Source organism: Macrotis lagotis, chromosome 3 (assembly GCF_037893015.1).
Source record: "Macrotis lagotis isolate mMagLag1 chromosome 3, bilby.v1.9.chrom.fasta, whole genome shotgun sequence".
In the NCBI taxonomy this organism is placed as follows: domain Eukaryota; kingdom Metazoa; phylum Chordata; class Mammalia; order Peramelemorphia; family Peramelidae; genus Macrotis; species Macrotis lagotis.
The window spans coordinates 274,858,977-274,883,802 of record NC_133660.1 but is presented as its reverse complement, the minus strand read 5'-3'; the positions used below and the strand labels follow the sequence as shown (position 1 = coordinate 274,883,802).

The window sequence follows — 24,826 nt, the reverse complement described above, 5'->3', positions numbered from 1 at the left end:
ATTAGACCCGCTACCTTCTTCCACTGAGCATCATGTCTCCCTTTGTGTAGCCTAGAGCACCATCTTGCATTTATAGAGAGGGTTTTTAAGCCAAGTGCTAAGAATTGGGTTACAAGTATTTCACTTAGAGAAGAGCATATTGGGCAGGGAACTGGTTGTGGAGTCAGGAACACCTGGATTTAAATAAAATTGATCTCAGATGCTGATGTAGCTAAGCGATACTGAGCTGGGCATTTAACCTTTTGTAGCCTCTTTTTCCCTGTCAGGGAAGCAGGGGAGGGATTATTGGATTTGTTTTACAAATGAGGAAAATGGAGCTCAGGAAAGGAGAGGGTTTCTCTTGGCCTTTCAACCTCCCAAGACTGACTTGTTAAGCTAACACAGGTCAGTGTCACCATGGGCCAGTTGGAGTTGGGATGAAGATTGCTTCTAGCATGTTTCCAAGTCTAGAGAGAAGCACTTAAGCTAGGGCTTTGGTCAATGCCCTCTCCATGCCAAGCCTGTTGACACCCCGGGGGCTGCCTCAAAATTCGAAGACTCCTAGGGAGTTTTGGTTTTGTTTTCAGAGTTACAACAGGGCAAAGAATGTTCTCATTAATGAAGAATAAAAGCTGGATGTCCAAAAACCAAATCCAGAGGCAGTATTCCCATGATACACTAGGCAGCTTCTAGGCACAGCATGGTTGCAGGTGGAAGGCCATTCTATTAGTCCATTAAGAGGACAGGTGTGGATATATTGGATTGTCACATTCTATCATCAGAAATCACATGCCATGAACTGATGTTGGGCAAGAGGAGCAGAACCAGAAAAACATTGTACAGCCTGATGGCAACATGGGGGTGATGATCAATCTTATTGGACTTGCTCATTCCATTAGCGCCACAATCAGGGACAATTTTAGAGTACCTGCAATGGAGAATACCATCTGTACCCAGAGAAAGAACTGTGAAGTTTAAACAAAGACCAAAGTCTATTACTTTAAATTATTTTTTATAAAAAAGTGTCTTATGTACAGCATAATTTTGCTGTCTCTAATATTTTGTTTTCTCCTCAAGGATCTGATTTCTTTCCCAACACAATTTCCATTAATGTATATAGCATGGAAACAATGTAAAGATGACCAGACTGCCTTCTGTGGGGGGATGGGGAGGGAAGGGAGGGTAGAGGGAAAATTGTAAAATTCAAAACCTTACAGAAAATGATGGGTAGAAACTACTATTGGAAAACAAATAAAATATTAAAAAAAAGAAATAATATGCTGGTGCTTGCCCGTATAGATGATGACGGACTTGTCTCACTGATATGAAGAAGAGAAATCAACTCAAAGGCCAAGAGACTCCTGAAGCATCCAGACCATCCTCAATAGTCCTGTTTCCTATCAAGTAGGTCATAAGGTGAATGGCTCTGGAAAGCCAAGTGAGAAGGATGACTTGCCCAGTATACCCCTCACTATAGTAAACACGATTATGTCAGTCACACCACCATTAATTTCATCAGTGCGGTTATCTTTCAAATGGAAAGACAACTATTATTATTACAGGGCAAACCTCTGGGGCCTGGCATGCTGGTGGGCACAATCTGTTCCCAGGAGTAACCACTCAAAGCTTTTCCAGTTTGATGAAAAGCTGAGCTTGTGGCCAAGGGCTGAAGGCTATTTGCTTATCACAAGGAGAACCTCAGGTAGCACCTTCATGGAGGAGGCCCTGAAGGAGCTACTTATGGGGCAGGGAGTGAAGACACATCATGAACTCAAAGGCACTAGAGGGCAGGGAGGGAGAGAAGGGAGGAGGAAGAGGACAAGGAAAAGAGGAAAAGGGGGAGAGGAAGAGGAGGGAGGTGGAGGAAGAGAGGGGAAGAGAGAGGAAGAGAAGGGGGTGGAGGAAAAAGGAAGAGGACAGGGAGAAGAAGAAAAGGGGAGAGGAGGAGGGAGCTAAGAGGGAAGAGGAAGAGGGTGGAAGGGTAGGAAGGAGAATAAGAGGAGAGTCAGAGGAAAGGGAGGGGGAACAGGAGGAGCAGGAGGAAAAGGAGGAGTGAGGAGGGGAAGAGGTAGAGCAGGAGGAGGGGGAGAGGGAGGAGCAGAGGAATGAGGAGTGGGAGGAGGGGAAGAGAGAGGGGGAAGGAGGGAGGAAGAATGGGGAGCTGGGAGAAGAGCTACAGTTTGGCTGAGATGGACCATTGCAAAGGTGAGTTGGGAAGGCCTTTACATTCCAGGGCTATTTGGATGGAATTCTCCAAACAATAAGGAGCAGATGAAGGGAAGAGGGGAGACCTGAGGAGACCTTAGCTAGGGGGAGGATGGGCAGAGGGAGGGAGAGTCTGGAGGCAGGGAGATCAGCTAGAGGCTTAGCCCAGTCTAGGGGAGAATCCTAAGAAGGTTACAAGGTGCTTTGCAAACTTGAAGAATTCTCCCCTGTGTCATTGACTAGAGACTGGGACAGACCCCTGGAAGTCACCTAGTCTAGTCCTCTCTGTTTTGAAGTGAGGAAACGGAGGGTGATGCAGTCTGCCAAGTTCTCCCAGCAGTAAGGCGCTACACTGAGATTCCACGCTAATGCTCCCCCCAATCTTGCTGTTCTTCTCTTCTGTGGCTTCTGTCCCTTGGTGTCTCTCTTGGCAGTATGGTCCTGCGATGGGGACCCCAACTGCTGCAGTATCCCCTATCCCCAAAGACTTTCCAGGTAGGGTCCTGCTGGCCCAGCTTTTCAAGACCCCCCCCCACCCCAAGGCCACAGAAGAGGATGTAAGCACACGCAGCTGAGATGAAAGTCTATGTGTGGTCATGAGGGGCCAAGGAAGTGGCACCCATCCCGGGTAATAAATAACCTAGGCAGTGGGGGAAGGGGATCCTGCTTCCACGACCAGAGGAGAAATGAGGAGTTGTGCCTCATTGTCTGCCCCCTCCCACTTGAAACTCTAATTCCCTCCAGCTCGGGGAGGCTGGCCCCTCCCAGACCCTGCCTCTCACTGGGGAGGCCAAGAAACAAGCTGGTGGGGTGGGCAGGAGGGCGGGAGCAGCTAGGGGAACAAAGGGAACAAACAAAGCAGCCAGCTGGTGCTGCCGGCCCATCTTCCCTGGGTCTGGTGCAGTGGCCCTGTCATTAAAAGCCCATCAGAGCCCTCCAGCTGGGCCCCAGACTTAATTCCCTCTCAGGGAGGGGGAAGTTGAGCCCCTGGGCATGTTGGATTGGGAGGGGGTGCTTTGTGCTCTCAGCAATGACCCATTAATAAAGAAGGGAAGTCTCCATTACATCAATAAATCATGCATCTGATGGACTGTTTCTGATTTAAATTCTAATAGGATAGACCCACCGATTAAAATGCTAGATTCTAGGCCCCAGGAGGGCCAGTTCCTGGGCTTTAAGCTCTTTTAGATCTTTTACCCCTTTCCTTAAGACCTCTAAATAAGGATGTAATGCCAGAGACATTGTCATCACCTGGGAGAGAAAAAGTATTAATATTTTTCAGATGGGGAAATTGAGGCTCAACAAGGCTAAGTGCCTTGGTTGGAGGTGTGTCTATACCCTCACTTCCCCCACTACCATCCTGACAAACTCCATCCAAACCCTTCCTGTCACAGAATTACAGAAACATAGATAGGGGTATGAATTAGAGGCTCTTCCATCTGCCCATCACCAGAACAATAATCACTTCTCCAAAACCTTGAGAGTTGGGTATCTGGCCTCTGTCTGAAGCCTGCATACAGAAGGCACTTAATACATGCTTCATCCGCTGGGATAGGGAATCTCGTCTGCTTCCCATTCTACCTTTGGACAGGGATAGTTGTTGTGCAGTTTTGTCTCCTCTCCAGTCTAAATCACTTTCCCTTGTAGCTCTGGTGTATCCCTCCTCCCCACTCCTCCTCCCCCCCTCCTCCTGAATGCCCCTCGACATAGAAGGAAGCCCTCAGGTCTCCCTGCATCTTCTCTTCCTTGGGCCACATCCCTCTTTTTGCTTAGACTGAAGCTCTTTGGGGGAGGACCCACTGTTCTGCCCACTCTTCCACCTGCCTTTCCACACTCTCCATTTTGAAAATGTCTTTCACATCATTTAAACATCATTAAACATAAACAAATCAACCAGTTTATGTTTATGATAATAATGATATGATAATATTAATATGATATGTGATAATAATAATAACACTGGCCCCTCAGATGCCCATCAACTGGGGAATGGCTAAACAAACTGTGCCATAGAAATGACAAGCAGGATAATTTCAGAAAAATCTGTAAAGATTTACATGAACTGATGCAAAGTGAGATGACAGAACCAGACCATCGGACATAGTGACAGCAATATTGTTCGACAAAGAACCGTGAACGACTTAGCTGTTCTCAGCAATACTGTGATTCAACAAAATCCCAAAGGACTGATGAGGCATTCTATCCACCTCCAGAGAGAGAGAATGGATATTGATTGAATACAGACTGAAGCATACTATTTTTCACCTTCTTTTTCTTTCTTTCAGGTCTTTTAAATTGTTTTATTTTTACAAAGCAATGGGGTTAAGAGACTTGCCCAAGGTCACACAGCTAGTTAATTATTAAGTGTCTGAGACCAGATTTGAACTCAAGTCCTCCTGACTCCAGAGTCAGTGCTCTATTCACTGTACCACCTAGCTGCCCCTTTTTCAAGACTTCTTGGGGGAAAAAATGACTAATGGAAATGTTTTATATAATTGCACACATATAACCTATATGTCATTTCATACTATCTCAGGGAGGGGGAAGAGGAGGGAGAAAGGGAATGATAGAATTTGGGAATCAAAACTTTAAATAAAAATGTTATAAAAGTGAAAAAAAGTCCCCTCAAAACTCAATCCATTGTCCAGAGCATGCCAGGGTGATGTACAGCTGAGCCTCCATGGACCTTGAGGTTAACTCAGTAGCAGAGACACCTATTATCAATAGTTTGTCATTATAAATACTTAATCCAGAGGAGTGATTATAATGGCTATTATTAAGACATCTTTGAAGAGACAGACCACCTCTCTTAGGGAAAGGGGGCCCCGAATCTCAGCAAGGCCAGGTCTTACACTCAGTTTGAAAGACTTGTTCCTTTTCTTTCATGCCTTGGCCAGGTTCACAACCTAATTTGCATATTTTCCCCATATGTTTCCCTTGCCCTGCTCATTATACTAAGGAACACAGGGGAGTGAACAGTAACCTCCTCGAGTAGGCTCAAAGGACAAGGACACAGATCCTAGGTTAACTCAGAACTAGATGGGGCAGGCCTGATCTAATCTCAGGCTTTGAACAGGTTGGGGCCAAATCTTTTGTCTTACACGCACATACCTGCCTATTGGCACCAATACAGGTAGACCCCAGTCTTTGTAATGAAAACTAACAATCTCCCTTCACATTCTTGTGGAGACCAAATGCCCCGAATTCCTCACACACCAAACCCAGATAACACTGGAAACAACGGCAGTCCATGGGCTCCATTGTGCTATCAACTAGAAGGAGAATGTGTTCTTAACAGGCCTCCCCAAACTCGAATGTCTTCCTTCAGAGATTTCCTCCCATTTATTTGTCTTGTCTGTTTACTTGCATGGTCTTCTGCTTTAGATTGAGTTTCTCTAGAGCAGAGATTGTCCTCTGTCTTTCCTGGAACCCCCAGAACTGGGCCTGGAAAAGAGGAGGCATTGAACCAATGTTTATTGACCTACTGGCTCTCAGATCAAGGATAAACAGGTCAAATTTTGGAACAAACAGACTGAATAAGGGTAAAGATGATAACAGGTAAATTAAGAGCCCTTTATGAGTGATACCCCCAGAATTCAAACAAAGGGATGGTTGAGTCATGCCAACAAGGATTTATGGTGGCAATTGAAAGCCTGGTCATCTCCATCAGAAACTAGAGAGTTACTATTCTTATATAATCCAGATTTATTAATCAATGGAGATTATACAAGAAAAGGCAGGAATTGTGCAAGTCATTTAAAAATTGTGCAATTGCAATTGTGCAATTAATTCATTTAAAACATTTGGGATACACTGAATATCTAATACAACATGATCTTGTGGATAGAATTGTGCATCTAAATTTTGCTATTTTGTATAAACTAACAGTCAGCAACTTGGTGCCTCGGTGAATAAAAGTCATAGACTTGGAGTCAGAAAGATCTGAGTTCAAATCTAGCCTTAGACATTTACATTCAGTGAGAGCCTGGGCAAGTCACTTACCTTTCTCAGCCTCAAGTTTCCTTATCTGTAAGATGGGGATAACAAAATCACTTACTTCCTAATACTGTGGTTAAGGCCAAGTGCTGTGACTGTTCTTGGTTCTCAAACAGGACCTATCAGGGAGATGATGCATGACTTACCTGTGATTTGAATGTTGACTGAGGGGTGCTGTGCTAAGTCATCAGCCTCACCTGGGCAACTGGAAATGGCCAAAAGGCAGTGTGAGATCTTTTTTAAGCTGGGGATTTTCCCAGGTCTCAGCTTGTTTGAGGAATGTCCACACAGTGATTAAGACTAGGTAAGAAACAAGGCAAAGAATGGCCTCCTTATGAAAAATTAAAAAATCAATCTGAGAGGGGGAAGACCCTCAGGATTTCTGGTCCAAATAGACACAATTGCTATTTTTACTCAGTCTGCACCATCAGAACCCAAATCGTGACCAAATAGGCTTGGACTGGGACCTGCTGTTGATCAGTCTATGAGAGCCAGAATGATTTGGTTTTACAGCATGGTCCATTAAAAAAGAAATCTAGCCCATGAACCCCCAAGATATGTTGCTAGGCTTCAGCAATCAAAATATATATTTCTCTGGGCAGAGTGCCCTCCAGGAAGGAAATGATTCCTTATGTGGACAGAGGGAGAAGGGGGGAGAAAAGAGGGCCAAATAAGATAATGTATGGAAAGTGCTATGGAAATACTAATTATTGGTCTATTATTACTATTAGATGACAAAAGTCCAAAATCATTAAAACAAGACTTCCAAATATCCTGAGAATTCAAGTGGATCTGAGAGTGAACTATTGCCCATCTTTATCCTGGCTTAGTCCTCAGTCAGAAACATTTAAGAACATCTTTAAAAACAATCTTTGTCACCTCCACTTCTCCAAACCCCCAGGTCCTTGGAGGGAAAAGCTTTCAGAACAGAGAGAACAAAGGGGTGAAGTAGAAACCCCATGGAGCCATGGTGGGTCCAAATCACTCCTCCTCTGTCCTGACTCAGCCCACCCAGGAAGACCAAACATCCCAATCAATGAGATAAATACAATCTCAATGACAAAAGGCAGAACCTTTTTCACCTGTGCAATTGTCTAAGGGACAATAAATATAAAAGAATAATGTCATGATGGTGACTTGTCCAAGCACTGTTTCCCTTTGAATTCTACTGAAAAGACAACTCTCATGTACATGGCACATTCAGGGCTGCAAAGCCCTTTGTACCTCTCGAGTCACTGTTTCCTCCCGATGACCTTGATCCAAACCACCTCAGTTCTCTCCCAGACTGGATCACGTGGTGCCAGAAATGGGAGACTGTAAATAACGAGCCATGGTCTGGTTATTTGATATTCAGATGGAAATGGTGAGATGAGGGTTTTGCTGCTCCTTGGATGCTCCTGTGGGTACACATGCATTTGAGCATCCTTGTGGGGGTGCAGACTTGATACAAAGGTTCCTCTGGTCTTCTCAGGATGACACCCACCTACCTGTTCATCATACCTCATCCACCTACCTGTTCAGCTGACTGCCCTGTCAAGTCACTGAAGTTTGGTTGGCCATGAAACTCTGCCTGCGGGGGCTGCTTTGTGAGCCCCACCATCACAACTGGCCGGCTGCTGTCGACCACACAGTAGGGCTAATAAATAGGCTAATAAGTGTGTGTTGGCTTGGACTGTATTGAACTGATTTGGGGAAAGTAGACGGGAAAAGATTTGAAGCACAGAGGAGGACAGGACCTAGTGGCATAGGTTGGTCCTTATATGGCCAAGACCATGACCTAGGCACAAATGGCCGCTAGGTGGTGCTATAGTGGATAGACTGCTGGGCCTGGAGTCAAGAAGACCAGAGTTCAAATTCAGTTTGACACTTACTAGCTGTGAGACCCTGGGCAAATCACATAATCTCTATGTTAGTTTTCTCTAAAATGGGGATAACAACAGCTCCTTCCTCACAGGGTTGTTGTGAGGCTCAAATGAGATAATATTTGAGTCTGATACCTGACCTCTAATAGATACTGCATAGGCTTATTCCTTCCCTTTATTTCTTTCCCCATCTAAGGGTGGAGGAAAGCAACAGGATAGCAGGGGAAGGGGAAGCTGGATGAAAGAGGCAGAGAAATGGAAATCAGTTAATAACTATTTATTGTTGTAGTTCAACTGATTAGTCATATTTGACACTGTGACTCCATCTGGACTTTTCCTGGCAAAGATACTGGGGTGGTTTGTCATTTTCTTCTCCAGAGGATTAAGTCACTCAATCAGGGTTACACAGTTAGTAAGTATCTGAGGTAAAATTTGAACTCAGGTCTTCTTGACTCCAGGCCCAGCACTCTTTCCTCTGAGTCATCTAACTCTCTCAAAACATTTATTACATACCTACAATTTATCAAACACTGTGAGAAGAGCTGGGGTTACAAAGAAAAGTGAAAGCTGTCCCTCCCCACCAGGAACTTCCAATACAATGGGGAGTAGGAGGGAGAAGGAAGGACAACATGTTGAAGTCTTGCAGCCAGGAGGTGCCTTCTTAACCAATGAAGGCTCTGGAGGAACTCCCTTTTTGTCTACCTACCACCTTTTCCAATCAGAGATGGGAGAGGGTTCCAGGGCAAAGGATCCTTAAATGTGGTGGGAATATCCCAAAGCCCAATTTTGCCTGTTTTACAATTTGGCCTGAAATTGCTTGGCTGCCTCTCCCAAGAAATGACGAATCCAAAGGGAAAGGGCATCAACTGTCCTGCCAACCTCCCTCTCCCTGTAGAACCTTTCCCCTCTTCTGCTTTGCTCTTGGGTAATCATGTCAGAAGCCAATGATACCTCATCCAGCCCTTTGACAGCTAACTGCTCTCCAGGCTCACTACCCCTGAGTGGAATAGAGCTGAAAAGTTTCATCCTAACAACAGAAATGCAGAGGGGGGTGGGATGGAGAAGGGGAGCATCCAATGGACTGCTTCTGATTTAAATTCTAAGAGGATGGACCCATTGAGTAAAATGCTAGACCCTGGGCTCAGGATCTTTCTCTTTCTTTTTGAGGGAGGGAGAGGAAAGGGGAGGAGAAAGAGAAAGGAACAGAAAGTGCAGGAAACAGAATGAGTGGGGAACAGAGGCAGTGAATGGGAGAGAGACAGTGAGTGCAGAGAGTAAGAGAAAGAGACAGAGACATGAGAGAGACAGAGAGAGAGAAAGGGACAGAGAGAGGGGAAATAGAATGAGTGGGGAACAAGACAGTGAGTGGGAGATAGAATAGATAGGGAGAGGGTAAGTGGGGGAGAGAGAGAAAGAGAAAGAGATAGAGAGACAGAGACACAGAGAGAGACAGACAGACATAACCAGAAAGACAGAGATAGAGAGACAGACAGAAAGAGAGAGAGAGAGAGCGAGAGAGAGAGAGAAAGAGAGAGCCCATGTCTATCACTCAGGTCACTCAGTTCAGTTAATTCCTTTAGAATTAGGGGTTGGTCATGCTTACTCAGGAGTCTTGAGGACTGAAGGTCCTTTATTTATCTATTGAAAAATGAAAAAGATGATTCCAGCAATGCCAATGTTGCTCTGTGGACAGTGTTCCCTGGGAGGGCATTCTTTCAAGGAGTTTAGTTCACAGCCCATTCATACCTTCTTATTCTGTTGTATTCTGGCCCATATTCTCCCATTGATTCTCCAGAGGGAATTCACAGGGTTGCTCCACAACATTCTCTGGTCTGGATGGAGAAGAGGGTTTTGTAAAAATTATTTTCTTCACATCCTTTTTCTTTCCAGTGGTTTCAAGATACACGAGTAAAGAAGATTCATGGGAAGATGGTCTTGGGCCCAAGCAGAATTGGTAGGTTTCCCATCTCAACCAGAGTCTAGGCTTCTGTCCATGAAGTGGGAAGGGAAAGAAAGGCAGGGTCTTAACATAGGACTCAGTGAGACAAACCAGTCATAGTTGAGGGCAATCTAAGCATTCAGCGCATTCATTGTGCTTGGTATTGTGCTTTATGCTTTTGGAATAACATTGAATATCTGGAAGGCATCCAGAGGAGGGTAACAGGTGGCAAAACACTGCACGATAAGGCACGAAGAGAACTGACTGAAGGAAATGAGCATCTTGGACTGTCATTGTAAATCTGAAGAGATGTCATACAACTGGGAATTCCCAGACTTGGTCCTCGAGGGCAGAGCAATGGGCAGAAACTTCCAAGTGGCAAAGGTAGTCTTGCTCGAGATGAAAGCTTTCCAAGAGCACAATGGAGGAGACACTTCCTGCTATCAGAAGTCTTTGAGCTGCCCCTAGATGGATGCTTATCAGACATGGTACAGAGGATCTGTGGATTTCTGAGAATCTGTGGGGCACTAGAGAAAGGCAATTTAAAAAGTGGACTTCAATTTGGCTTGGTGCATTGTCCTGGTCCTTGGATGCTTGGCAGTATGTGGTGGCCCATAATCCTCAACCATGCTCCAAAAAGTTCAAGCAATTCCCTTCAGGGAGGGGATTTCTAGCTACTATACCCCAGTATCTAAGATTAAAGAGAGCAGCAGTCTCCTAAAGAGACTCACCAGCAGAAGCCTGACACATGGTGTCAGAAAGCAGCCCAAGAAACCACAAGACAGTGTAAGACACCCGGCCAAGAGACCACACAATGGTTGGCACCTTACCAAAAATGGCCCCCCCAGTATGCCATCAGGCGAGATTGGCAGCCCTTTGGCATTTGAGGCAGGAGTGGCCCTGACTGTGAATATGTGCTGGCTAGACAAATCCACATATGCATGTGTGTCTTCTACACATGGCCTGGTAAATGGCCTTGAGACAGAATCCCAGGTCACCTGTTTCCTACATGTGTATTAATCTTGGTTATATGTGCTCTCTTCCTGTGCTTATCTCCACTGGTGGTATGGACAGTGTGTAATTGTGTGTATTTGTGTGTGTGTGTGTGTGTGTATGTGTATGTTTGAACTAAAATATTCTCTGATTGGTTGGTAAATGGAGATTTATCAGTAGGGACTGGTGAGCTCTAGTTCTGAGTGGGAACTTACCCTTAGAGTATCTCAAGGAGACCCTCGTGGTTACATACATTGTCCCCTCCAAAATGGATTCATCAAGGAATTGCTTTTGTCACATCTCTGCATTTCAAAATGACCATATTTGCAATAATCCAATAAATATAATTTTTACTGGCAACAATAATCTCTTATTAAAGGAAGGTAGACATAGAGAATGAGACATTTGGCCACTGGGAGGTGAGGGGTGTCCAGGGAGAGATCCCATTTAGGAAAATCTGTCTTGGGTTAAGGCAGATTGGAGAAGATGAGGCTGGCAGCAGGGAGACCAGTTAAGCAATTAGGGAAGCAGTTCAAGTATGAGCTGGGAAGCAACCAAATGAAGCTGGGAGCCATGGGAATGGAAAAAATGGAAGAAGCCTTTGAGAGCCAGTCACGAGTGACTAGATTTTGTTTACTTGCAAAGCCAGGGAGAGGAACCAAGTAAGAGACAGGTCCCAATACACACTCCCCTGAATTTTCCTATCCAGCATCTTTTAGACAGAAAGCAACAAAATCTCAGGAAATGTTCCTTGATTCTGGCTTGCCAGTAACAAAGCACAGGCATACACTGGGATCCCAGAAAAGCAAATTCCTAGTTCAATAATTGTCTGACAAGGGAGAGGCAGCAAATGGAACAGACAATGAAAGCAGGAACTAGATGATACTTCATTTGGGCGATTGACTAGAGTTTGGACCTACCTGATCCATTAAGGATGGCCGGCAGAGAAAGGTCTTCCCAGGCAGGTCTTGTTACCTTTGGTATTTTCCAACAGACACCAACTGGCCTGTGATCTGTGGTCACTGTTCCTATCCAAGATGTAGGAACTTCAGTTGAGAGGGAAGTGGAGCTCCTTTCCAAGATGTTATATGCAGAAAATACATGAGAATGCCTGGTCATAATAAGCATTCAATAAATATTTTTTTTATTCATTCATGCATGGAATTCTTTTCCCTCTCAAGTTTCTCCCCAATAGAGACATTGAAAGAAAGGAAGCTGACTAATGTTCCATGCCCCCCCCCAGCTAACTCTTTACTCCTTGCCCTGGCACATTACTTTATCCCCCAAACCCAAATCCCTGCACTAACAAAGATATCTTCCTATCAAGAAATCTGCAGTGAGTGGCACCCCCAAAGCCAGGTGACAGATGAATCTGCATGGAAGAGATCCCTAAGGAAAAGATAAGATACTGTGGAGACAAAGACCAGTAGAGGACTGGATCCTGGGGAATATACATATCTGGGATTAGGAGGAAAAAGACAATAAAGGGGACGAGAGTATGATGATGGGGGCATAGGAATATTGTTTTTTGTTTGGCTGATTTTTTGTTACCACGGAATGCTCTATGGGATGTGTGTCAGAAAAAGTTCATAGAAGATATATTTGTGAAGTTTTTAATAAGGACATGGGCAATTTTTTAAAAAAGAAGCTTGGCATCAAAGGACAGGAAAGCAGAAAGAGACTAGAGGGACCAGCAGGTTCAAGCAAAGAATCATTCAAGCTAGGAAGGACCTGGAGATCTTGGAGTCTGATGGGAAGGAGCCCAGAGAAAGAATGTTCCAGTTCTAAGGATTTGGGATGATCTGGGCCATCCTGGAAACCTCAATCCTGGAGAAAACAGTTGTGGAAGCCAGATCATGGGTGGCCATGTTAGCCTTTGATAGGAGGAGAGAATGCTCCCCCAGTGGAAGTGAGAGAATTAAGGAGAAAATGAGCTCTAGCTCAGAGAATAAAAAATGAATGAAAATAAAATAGAATTTAAGGTTTGAAAGCACTTCATATGTGTTATCTCATTTGCTCCTTATAACAACCCTAGAGAAAAAGATGCTTTTTAAAATTATTTTTACAGAAGAGGGGAAAATGAGGAAGAGAATGGTTAGGAGACCATTGCCTTCAGGTTCCTCCTCTATAAAATGGGGAGGGGTTGGGATGCCTGGTCTCTGACGCTCCAGTTAGCTCTCTCTGAACTGGACTCAAAGGAGGTCCATTTATTGGAGAACCAATGAAGAAGGTGAATGAAAAATGTTTGGAATGATTCTGCTCTTTACCTCCTTGCCCCAATTTAGGATCATGCCCAGGTCATATCTACATTCATCTACCCACATATATATACCCCATATATACATACCCCACATATACACCCTAACCCCAATTCCCTATTGTTGGGATGATTTTTTGTAGTTTCTTCCTTTGGGGGACAGATCAGAGAAATATTCTGACTCCATTTTCCAAATGGTGACCCCCCCCACCATTGGCAGAGCATCTTTCTCCCAGCCCCCACAGTTCCCAGAAGGCATTGGAAGCTTCCACCACTCAACAAGCATTAATTAAGCACCTACTACTTGCTAGAGGTTGTGTAAATTTTAGGAATACAAATACAAATAGCAAGAAAACTCCATTCCTATGGAACTTCTTTCTAATGGGGGACATGGACAAGCCGAGAGGCAAGGGGGGAGAAGTTCAGGGAGGAGCCCTCCTTAACCAAATAGAGAGAAACCTCTTAAGAGAGCGGGCTCTGGGTGGAGAAGACTTGTTCCCAGTCTTGACAGAGAAGGAAGCCCTTCTCTGGGTCTTGCTTGGAGCAGTTTCTTCAACAGAAAAAGAAATTTTGAAAAAAAAACCAAGAGATTTTGTGGTTTGAGGTTGGGCGGGTAGCAAGGAAGGCTTGGTATTCATTTCTCCTGCTTTTCTCCAAGGTCATGGCTTCCTGTGGAGTGAGCATCTGGGCAAAGGCCATCTCCCAGATGGTCATTGTTGGGCTCCTAGTGGACACCAAGGAGCTCTAAGGGCCTGAGGAGGGATTAGTCAGGTGGAGGAGTCCTGGCCTTCTACACTATCTTGAGAAGGGGAGGCCAGGAAGGCTGGGTCAAGGGAAAGAGGAGGGGTGTGTTCTGCTGCAGAGAGAGAAGAGGAGGGGGCAGGGAATGTGTCCCTGTCCTTAGCCAGGTGACTGATGGATGGCCTGGTCTCCTGGGGGATGAGCAGATGGAGGAGGGAAGAGACCCATCTACATTCAGAAAAGGAAAAGACAAAGAAACTCTAAGTGGCTATGAAGAACAGGGGTGGGGAAAGCCAGATAAAACCAAGAAGGAGAAAGGAGCCAGGAAGGTGGAGGAAAGACATCAGGGCAGAGCCCCCAAGGAAGATGGTGCTCCTAATGAAGGGCAAGACAAGAAAAGAGGCACTTGCCTAGCGAAGAAAAACTGAGAGAGGAAGATAGATAAAAGTGAGGCTGTGGAAACCAACCAAGAGAAAGACAAAGAGAGACAGACAGACAGACAGACAGACAGACAGACAGACACAGACACAGAGACAGAGAGAGACAGACAGAGGAGACAGAGAGAGAGAGAGAGAGAGACAGAGAGACAGAGAGACAGAGAGAGAGGAGAGAGAGACAATTGTTCCTTTTCTGAAAACGGGTTACCCCTGCCCTATGACTGCATTCTAAAGAACCTGGAACTAAGAACTCTCTTTGCCCAGAAGAGCAATTAAGCAAATGGTCCTTCACAGCCCTTTTCTTCCTGATTTTAAATGTCAGTGATGAGAAACATCTTCCTTCTCCTGGTCAGCCTTTCCCCTTCCCCAGTTCTGGGTGACAGCCTCCACAAGAGGTTGCTGGCTTCTTGGAGCAAAGGGATTCTTCTCTGAGGGACTGACTGATTCAACATCTTTGTTCTCTCTGCCAACTCCTTTTAGACAGGATGAGATCCTAATCTGCAGCAGAGGTCCTCCAAAGACTCCAGATTTCCATGGGTTTGATCCCAGTGTATGAAACCAGAAGAGTCATTACCACTACCTGAAATTATTCTTGGGGAAAAAAAATCTCCCAATCTTGCTTTTTTTTTGTCCAAGTTTCTAGGTAACAAATTCAAAGTAACAAATCATTTAGGAATAGTCTTTTTTTTAGCTCATAGAAAACACAAACAACACAAAAGACTCTCAGAAGTCTCTGAAATGCCCAGAACAACAGAATAACCCATCTGCTCCTCTTGGAAAGACCTGAACTTGGGGTAATTTATGAACAAGTCAAGTCCCTTCTTGCCACATAAGTCTACACCTCCTCCTCTCCACCAATCTCTGAAATTATCATCCCATCCTGGGGCTTATTTGGATTCCTCCTTGCTGGGTAAAGTATGCAAAGCCTCTCTCCCTGGATAGTATACTGAGAAAGAAGGAAATTGAGAAGCAGCAGCATGTGGCTCAGACTCCAAGTTCAGAGTAGGCTCTCATTTCCAGCATCTAACCCAGTCTCCAGAAGAATAAGAAGGGCAAGAATCTCAGACCAAGAGGGAACTGCCGTTCTGCCCCTCTGAACCAGCAAAGTTTTCCAGAAGCTGAATCCAGAAACAGCTCCTGTTGCTCAGACCCAAAAATAGGTCAGGAACTTGGAGATCTCAAGCCTTTGGGGGGCAGCAGTTGAACTTTGCCCAGGATCAAATTATAGTTATCCTTTCCACACCTTAGGAATGCGGGCATGGTGCCCCTTCAAATTGGAAAATCAACATAAAAGTTTTGACCCTCCTTTTTGTACCAGAGAAGAAGTCTGAATTTCCCTTTTTCTTTTGTGGAATATTTACAGTACCTTATTGTAAAATTTGGGTTAAATATTTGGTCTTAGGCCCTATGTCATCTGTAGCTTCCATAAAACTTCCAAAAAATTCCCATTTAATTTCTTATGCCAGCTTTTGTTATATCAATACCACAATGGAGAAACTTGGGATGTGGAAGGGATAACTGTACTTTGGAAGCACTAGAAGTTTTAGAAGTTTACAGGTCCCCAACCTGTCCCTGAGATCCTGAAATAACACCAAAAGTAGCAATGGGACTAGCCCAGACTTTGCCTCCATTAGTGTATAAAGCCCAGTCCTAACATCAAATCTAAAGTCAGGACATAGGCTGGAATAATGAAAAATCAAGAAAGGAATTTCATCATCAAGCACTATTGTGGTGATAGGGATGCTCAAAACAAACCCAGAAGAAGAGAATGACTCCGAAACATCTACAAGCAAAACCTCTGAGAAAAACACAGCTTGGGCACAAACTTAGCTAAAAATCCTGGGAGAGCTGAAGCAAGAGCTAAAAAAGAGTTCAAAATGTTTTATAAATGGAAAGAAAGAAAAAATAAACCAATAAATATATAAATGGAAAGAGAGGGCTTGAAAAAAAATTTCAAAAGAGATGAGAGCTATGGAAGAAAGAAAATATTGTTCAACAACTTGGCACAAAGAAACAAAACCAAAGAAAAATAACTGATCTGGAAAACTTTTCAAGGAGGAAAAAAATTAAAAGTAATTGGACTGGGGCACGTAAGTGGTGCAGTGAATAGAGCACTATCCCTGGAGTCAGAAAGACCTGTGATCAAATCCAGCCTCAAACACTTAATAATTACCTACCTGTGTGGCCCTAGGCAAGTCACTTAACCCCATTGCTTTGCTAAAAAAGAAAAAAAGAGTCATTGGACTATCTGAAATGAAAGACATGTCATAAAAAATCTGAACATCAGATTTCAAAATATCTTACGAAAAATATCGGCTCAGATCTCTTAGAATTTGGGAGTGGGGGTGTCAAAGTGGAAATAGAAAGAATTTACCAGGTGCCTCCTGAAAGAAATACCCAAATAAGAACTTTGGGTACATCATGGTCAAAATCCAAGCCTTCCAGGTCACAGAAAAATTACTAAAAGCAGATAAACAAAAGAAAATCAGGGTCCAAGGAGTCACAGTCAGGATCACTCATGACTTAGCAGCCACCAATAAAGAAGAGGAAGAGCTTGAAATATAGTATTCCAGAACATAAAAGATTTGGGTTTAGAGCAAGAATAACAACTTCCTGATGAAAAGACCAGAGCTGTGGAGAAATTTTGAAGTTCAAACCCAGGAGATATGAGAAGGTAAACTTGAAAACACAGGACTAAAGGAGGTTAAATTGTTTCCATTCAAGTATACGGAGATGATACATGCAACCCCTCTGAAACCTTTCATCTTTAGGGGATTAGATGGTGGTGTTTGTGGAGGAGAAGAATGCCCCGATTTCTCATATGTGGGGGAAACCTAGTCTTGAGCTTATCTCTCACAGTTGTGAAAATCCAATGAAGTAATATCATAGCAGTGCACATTTACAGAGTGCTTAAAGGTACACAAAACTCTTTACAAGTATCTCATTTGATTCTTACTACAACCCTGAGAGGGAGCTGCTGTTATTATTCTCATTTTACAATTGAGGAAACTGAGGCAACCAGAGGGTAAATGACTTGTTCAGGGTCACATACCTAGTGTTTGAGGCTAAATTTAAACTTTGGACTTCCTGACTCTGGGTCCATCATATTGTGGTGCCACCAAACTGTAACCACAGGAAGCAGGACAAGCAGGTCAACTGAGTAAATTGCAGATTGAATTTATCTTACAGTTAAGAAGAAGAGCAAGCTGTGATGATACAACTGAGGTTTCCATTTTCCTAGGCAAACTTTTTTTAAATTTTATTTGGTGTTCATTAAATTCAGAGTAAAATAAATTAAAATCCCAACACTCCATGAGCTAGGGTTGGTGAGGACAGGCTCTGGGGACCTTACCGTCAGTCCTTTCTGTTCTGATCATCTTTGAGAACCCCCAGTGAACCAGGCCTTGAGGATCAGAGCAGCCTTAGGCTGCTCATGAATGTTAGTATGGCACTAGAACCAAGCTTTAGACCCACAGAAGCCCCAGTCCAGCCCTTAAGTGGGGGCTACTCTGCTTATCCCCCAGCCCCCTAAGAACTGATATCCCTGGGTAACCCACAATAGCATTACAGAAAGTGACCAGAGTCTGGAGGACTAGGGGCTTGGTTCTGGAGTTGATTCAGAATGAACTCTGGAGGAACAAGGGTTCTGATAACTGGTCTCTGATGGTAAGATGATAGAAGACCACTTAATGGAATGGAATAGTCAAGATGCAGGACAGAGCGGAAATGGTCAACCTTATCCCATGGCTAAGCTAGAAGTAAGATAGAATTTGGAAGTTGCCTGCCAGATGGAGTCAGCCTCAGGTTGGGAAAAACAAAGTCGTATAAAGCCCCAGATTGTATTGGGGTGATAGTAGGCGAACCCTGGGAGGTGGAGGAGATAGGCAAGTATAGGAGGAGGGATTGAGACCCTGGGACCAGCCCCCCCACACACACATATATGCAAGGTAGGAAGGGTAGCCTTCATCAAAGCTGAGTCAGCAAAGGTAATGGGCATTGTAGAGGAAGATCCCTGAGCCCAAAGTGACCCATTATCATGGGGGGCGTGGACAAGATGGACCCACCAGTCAAGAGGGATGAGGAGGAGCCTATGTCCTAGAAGAGTTATCTTGTACTTCTGGTGGGAAGTCAGACACGGATGGAGGGAACAAGGTACATTGTTGTCTTCATTTTCCCTTCAAAGATCTTGTGGCCATATTAGAGGTCTCCCAGTCTTCCCTTAGTGCTAACCACAGGTACTTGACTCATCCACAAAGGCCAGTCTTGGTGTAGGTACAAAGGAGACTTGTGAAACCCAAAAGTGCTACTGGGCAAGATTATGAACTGACTTTCCTCTGCCCATCCCCACTGTACTGCAGAAATTGGGCAGGGCCATTCAGATAAGGACCCCCTGGAATTCCTTCCTTTCTAAACCCACTTTCTTTGAACCACTGTCAGCAAGGATTCCAATGGGGAGAAGAGATGGGTGGACCATTCCTCCTGCTTCTCCAGGATCTCCAGGCTCAAGAGATCTCTCCACCTCTGTCTCTCTGGGGTTGCTTCTTGCTTTCTCTTGGGAAGGCAGAACTTTTGCCATCATATTGTCCACCCCTGGCAGGCGATAGGAGGACTCTTGTACCTGGTTCTCCAGTGTTTTGTTTTGTTTTTTTCAGGGTAGCTGGGTGAAAACAGCCCAAGGACCCATTTTTTCTTTGCACCAAATGATGCTAAATAGAACTGGAGATCTCACTACTGAATCCCATTATCTATTTGGAATGCTTTTAATTAGACTGATCTATTTCCAGCTGCTGGTACAGGCTCCAGAATGGTAATTAATGACTAACACAGCACAGGACCCAGCCATTGGATTTAAAGGCTCTTTGCAATGACTTGATTTTCTCTGCCAGAGCAGTCCTCAGAGCAGTGGGAGAAGAACTGCCTTTGTTCCTTGGAGTGATCAGTGGAGCAAATGGAGGGGGTTGGCAACAAAGGATGCATGAGGATACCCCAGGAAGGGGACAGCTCCATACCCAGCTAGCTTAGAGGTCAGAGGACCACACAGGGCCTGTTTGGAATGAGGCTGGCTGTCCTCTTCTGCTTTGGGGAGGCCCCAGCATAAGCCATGGGCAGGCTCAGGGGCTCCAGGGCTGCATTCTATCCTGCTCAGGTAGGGACCCCAGGGCAGAAGCAGGGATGAGCTCCAGGAGCACAGCCACCATCCTGCTAATCCAAGTGTCTCCCAAAGCTCTATCCTGGTCCTTCAGCCTTTCTCCCTCCAGACTCTTTCATCTCATCAGCTCCCACCTACTGAGCAGCTATCTCTATACAGCTGATTCTCAGATCTGCTTGTCCAGCCTTAACCTCTCTCTTTAATGTCCAGTCTCACATTACCAGCTCTTTTCTGGACAGCTCAGATTCAGTTTATGCAAAACTAAACTTATTATCTCTCCCATACCTCCTTCACTTCCCTATTGGCAAGGCCATCCCATCTTAGTCAATCACAGTGGAAATCTCAATATTTTCTCTTGCACAACTCACCTAACCAACCAGTTGTAGCTGATGACACAGTAGATAGAGTCCTGAGTCTGGAGTCAGGAAGACATGAATGTAAATCCACCCTCAGACCCTTCCTATTGGTGTGACTTAATCTACCTCACTTTCCTCTTCTGGGCAGTAGGAACAATAACAGTACCTATTTCACAGAACTGTTGTGAAGATGAAATGAGATAATAACTGAAAAGCACTTAATCCACTGCAAGAGGAAGGCTAGATAAATGTTGAGGAAAAGTCCAAACACTTGTCATTTCTATATCCCACACATCTGTTACAAACACCCCTTCCTTTCTCCTGATGTGACCCCCCACCACCAGTGTTCAGGGATCATAGTCTCTTCTCTGGACTCTTGGCATAACCTCTGACCTGAGTTTCCTCCCTCAGTTCTCTCTGTACTCTAATCAGCTGCCCAAGAGCTTTTCCTCCCACACAAGTCTTGCCACATCACTGTCTCCCCCTACTCCCTCTCAGAGGCTTCTAGTGGCTTCCAGGATCCTGTTTGACACCAAGATCTCTTCACACCAGCCCCAGCTGCCCCTCCTGTTCTCTCCCCCCACCTAGTACCACTGCCACCTTGCTGTGCCAACCGATGGTCAGGCCTGCGGGGCCCAGTGGCCTGGATCTGGCTCCAGGGTGGCCTGCTCTGTGACTTCTGGGTCGCTGACAGTTCTACCTTCCCAGAAGATTGCAGCTTGAAGTTACACTCAATGAGATCAGCCAAATGTGAAATGATAGGTGATATTACACACTGATATCCTCCCTTCCCATTACACTCCAGAGGGTTTCGGTGGGATTGCACATCCCAGCTTGCCAGCTTTATAGACTTCCAGGGACACGGCCAATGCATCCTCACTTTTCCCTATACTAGACCAGCATTTGAGACCAGCTTCTCTTTCTCAACAGCGGGCAGGCACATGGTTGCCTGGATGTTACAGGCACTTCTCATCTTCAGAAGAAGGAGGAGAAACCTGACCAACTCCAGGCTTCTTTCTGAACTTTCCAATGACTTTCTTCTCTCTAATGAACAACTGTCCTACTTGACCCTTCTTGGTTTTATCAGTTGGTGGGCCCAAGGCTCCTCCTGACCCGAAGCTATGGTTGATATTTAGCAGGTGCATTTTAGTAAATTTGTTTGAAAATTGGGTGAGGGAAAAAACGGACAAATGCAAGTGTCCCCAAGGCAAGCAGGGTCTCCTTGGAACCACCAGAAGGTGAGGTGACCATGGAGGACTGGCCTATGAAGACCTTGGGAGCTTAGAAGAGGAAGAGAGAGGACAACTGACCCTGATTAGCCTCAGTCTCTGACAACTTGCTTTTTATTTCTTGGTCCAACGGTTTTGCAGCAGAGCCTAAAGGCACTTGCTTTGAATGCCCACTGAGGGTCGTCCCTGAGGACTAGGCTCTGAAACCCTAAGCAGAAAACAGTAGCAGGATCCTTCAATTTGATCAACAGTTGTGTGTGTGTGTGTGTGTGTGTGTGTGTGTGTGTGTGTGTGTGTCTATGAGAACTAGCACTGACCTGCCCTGTGGATGAGGGGATCTGCTTGGTAGAACTAGAAACATGACTGATGTGGGATGTTGGTGAGAGGTGGAGATCCCCTTCTGGTTAGGACTTGAAGCTACTATCAGAGCTGCCTCCCCTTCCCTTGTCCCTTAGACCAGTTCACCCTTCTTTGGCCCAGCTCTTCCTCTGCCTCACTCTCGCCTAGGCATAGCCCTCTTTCCTCAATGCCCTTCTTGTTGAATTAGGCTGCAGCCATATGACCTCAATGATTCCTCCATCCCTCCTGCTTTGCCCAGCTTGAATCCCTTCCATCATTTGCTCTGCCTCCCCTCTGAAACCTCCCCATTGACCAGAAGACGCTTGCTTGGGTAGAACCACCAGGGGGCCCTGGTGAGCAAGGCAGGTTCTGCTTCTGCCTCTGAGCACAAGTGGGTGCTCCCCTGCAGATTGAGCTATTCCCCTTAGAGTGGGATTGATAAAGCCCGATTCTCTGAGTTCTGCCTTCAAGGGGAGGGAGGGCCATGGCTCCAGAGTTTAGGGGGCTTTTACAAAGGATCTCTGAAATACTTAATCTGACTTTCCTTGGCTCCTTTGCAGCAATACAAAGACACTCTCAAGACACTCTCAAGATCTCCCTGAAGAACTTTGGAATCAATTTTGGGGGGGGGGCACTGGCATAGGACTGTCCAACATGTCATGCCACACCAAAGAAGCTATTTGCAGTAGCTCAAAAGAAAGTGAATGCGTCCGTTTAGAGCCCTCTCCATCCCAAAGTTCACATGGTTTACTTGTACCTAACCTCCAATAGAGCCTTCAGAGCTCACACTGCCTGATCAGCCCCAGTTGGGCATACTGACCTGACATCATGATCATTTGGGTCCTCCTTCTTGCCAAGGCATCAAGGACAACAGCCAACCAGTCTGGGATTATGGTCCTAGACACACATTCTCTTCATGGTTTCCCTAAAACTGTGCTCTCCATCTCCCCATCACTCACTCCTCAGTGTCCACAAAACGTTCTCCTAGGCTTTCATCTCCTCTCCTTAAAATTTCTCCTCCTTTGTGATTTCATCTGTTCCCATCATTTGAGCATCCTCTCTACTTTGATGGCTCAAATTATATAGCCAGCTCACATCTTTCTGTGGACTTCACCACACACAGTCAATTGCTACACCAGGTATTCAGGTGGCATTTTGAATTTGTTTTGTTCAAAACAAAGCTGATTTTTTCTTATGAACTCACTCTTCTTTCAAAGACCCCCCCCCCCATCTCTGAATGGTGTTAGGTACCACTATTCATAAGGAAAAAGGTTTTGAACAGTTGCTTCATGGAACATGATAGAAGCTCAAATTAAAAAAATAAAAGTAATTATGTAATCTCAAAAATCAACATGCATTTATTAATTACTTAAATTGTTTAAATACTTATGGTGTGCTAGGTTTAGGCAGCTAGGTAAAACAGTGGATAGATCAAGAAGATTCTACTCCCTGAGTTCAAATTTGACCTCAGACTCTCGCTAACTGTATGATTCTGTGCAAGTGACTTAACTCTGTTTGCCTTAGTTCTTTATCTGTATAATGAGCTGAAAAAGGAAATGGCAAATCATGCTAGTGTTCCTGTCAAGAAAACCCCCACTGGGGTCATAGTCAGACGCAACTGAAAAATTATTGAATAATATGCTATGCACTACATTTAGTGCAGTAGAGACAGAAAAGCAAAAGTAGACTCAACCTATTCTAATGGGGAAAGAAGATATATATAAATTGACATATAAGGCCAATGAATAGACATAGACAGATAAATGAAAAGTAACAGGGAAAGACACCCGTATTTGGGGGAGTGACCAGGAGAGGGGGAGACTCTCCCAGAAGAGAGGCACTTGAGCTGAATCTTAAAGAAAGCCAGATTCTTAAGAGTCAGAGGTGAGAAAGGAGAGCAGTCCCTGTGAGAGGAACAATAAATGATGTCAAAGTTTAATTTCTTTAATTCTGTATTTGTGGTCAAAAATTGGTTTCTTAGGATCTAATTGGGGTTTTTGGTCTGAATGCTAACCTTTGCTCTTCTCAAGGTCTGTGTCTCTCCAGTTATAAAGCTGAAGGCAGGCTCTGTCTGGGTGAAACAGTCTAGTCCCTCTCTAATTACCTCTACAATTAGGCTTTCATGATTGGGTAAACAATCAGTGTAAAGACCCTTCTAAGACTGGAGGAAACTTCTGGTTATCTCTCTAAAAGACAAGGGAGAAACCCCAATGTTTTTATATGTCTATGTCATATCTGATAAGATGACATTTCAAGTCAGAAGAGGAGACAGTTGTCTTGTTGCTAAAAAAAATTGGACCTTTGCCAGTTCTGACATAGAATGGATCTTAGGAATGGGTAAAAGCATGATAATCAATGACACCTTTATATACTAAGGGGTAACCTGATTGGTTGGCCACCAAAGCCTAACACTTATATGTTAGATTTCTATAAATATGGTTTCCTCATTATGCTCTTGATGGATAGCTTACTGATATGTTCCATCCGTGGGTTTCTAGGTAAGCTAGGTGGCACAGTAGAGCATTGACCTTGGAGTCAGGAGGATGGGAGTTTGAATCCAGCCTTGGATACCTGATTCTTATTGGCCATGTGACCTTGGGCAAGTCGCTTAATCCCGTTTGCCTCTCATCCAGGGCCCTGTCCGGTCGTCCTGATTCATATCTGGCCCCTGGACCCAGATGGCTCTGGAGGACACGATGAGGCTGGTTGAGCCTTAGCACAGCCCCCTGCCCCCATCCAAATCCAATGCATGCGCAGCATGGCTTCATCTCCCTGGTGTTGTGGGCTTCTTTAAAAATGAAGGATGAACGTTGTTCTAGGTAAGATCTTGGAGAATAAAACTTCGCGGATAAATTGACTTCTTGTCGTTCCATTTGGGGCACGGTGAGTTGGCACGAGTGGAGCCAGTCCGTGGACGCACACCGGAGAGTTTCTGGTCCATGGCTGCAGAGAGGAAGGCCACGCCGGGCCCGCCTGGATGCCCGAGGCACCCTTGCCCAAAAGACTCACACAGGGCAAGAAGCCGCCCGGGACCGAAGGTGTCTCCTAAGAACTCTGGAACGGATCGGGCGGCAGAGGAGACCCCGGCCCAGGGCGGCCCAGGGCGGGGAGGCCGCGGCCCGCGGGTGCTCCGGGGCGGTGCCAGCCGGCCCAGCTGGCAGAGTGATGGGCACCCAAGGGCCGGAGGGGAAAGGACGGGGCGGCAGGCCTGACCCAGGGGGGCCTGTGGCGCCAGGCGCTGCGTGGGGTCCCCCGCGGGCGGAGGGGCTGATCTGGGGGCGGTGGGGGAGGGGCCTCCGGCCCCCCCCGAGCCCCGCCCCGCCCGTGCCCCGGGCGGTCTGAGC

At 45.3% G+C, this 24,826-nt stretch overlaps 1 long non-coding RNA gene across 2 annotated transcripts; it reads right to left on the bottom strand.

Annotated features, from left to right (window-relative positions):
• Window positions 1-4,114: 4,114 nt before the first annotated feature.
• LOC141518603 (uncharacterized) lies at window positions 4,115-24,761 on the bottom strand. Of its 2 annotated transcripts, none has more exons than XR_012477235.1 (3): window positions 24,054-24,761; window positions 11,895-12,085; window positions 4,115-10,508 (listed from the first exon to the last, which is right to left on the bottom strand). It is a non-coding gene; the product is annotated as an uncharacterized LOC141518603 (long non-coding RNA). The 2 variants fall into 2 exon arrangements; XR_012477234.1 differs by having other exon boundaries at window positions 11,895-12,046.
• Window positions 24,762-24,826: the final 65 nt, after the last annotated feature.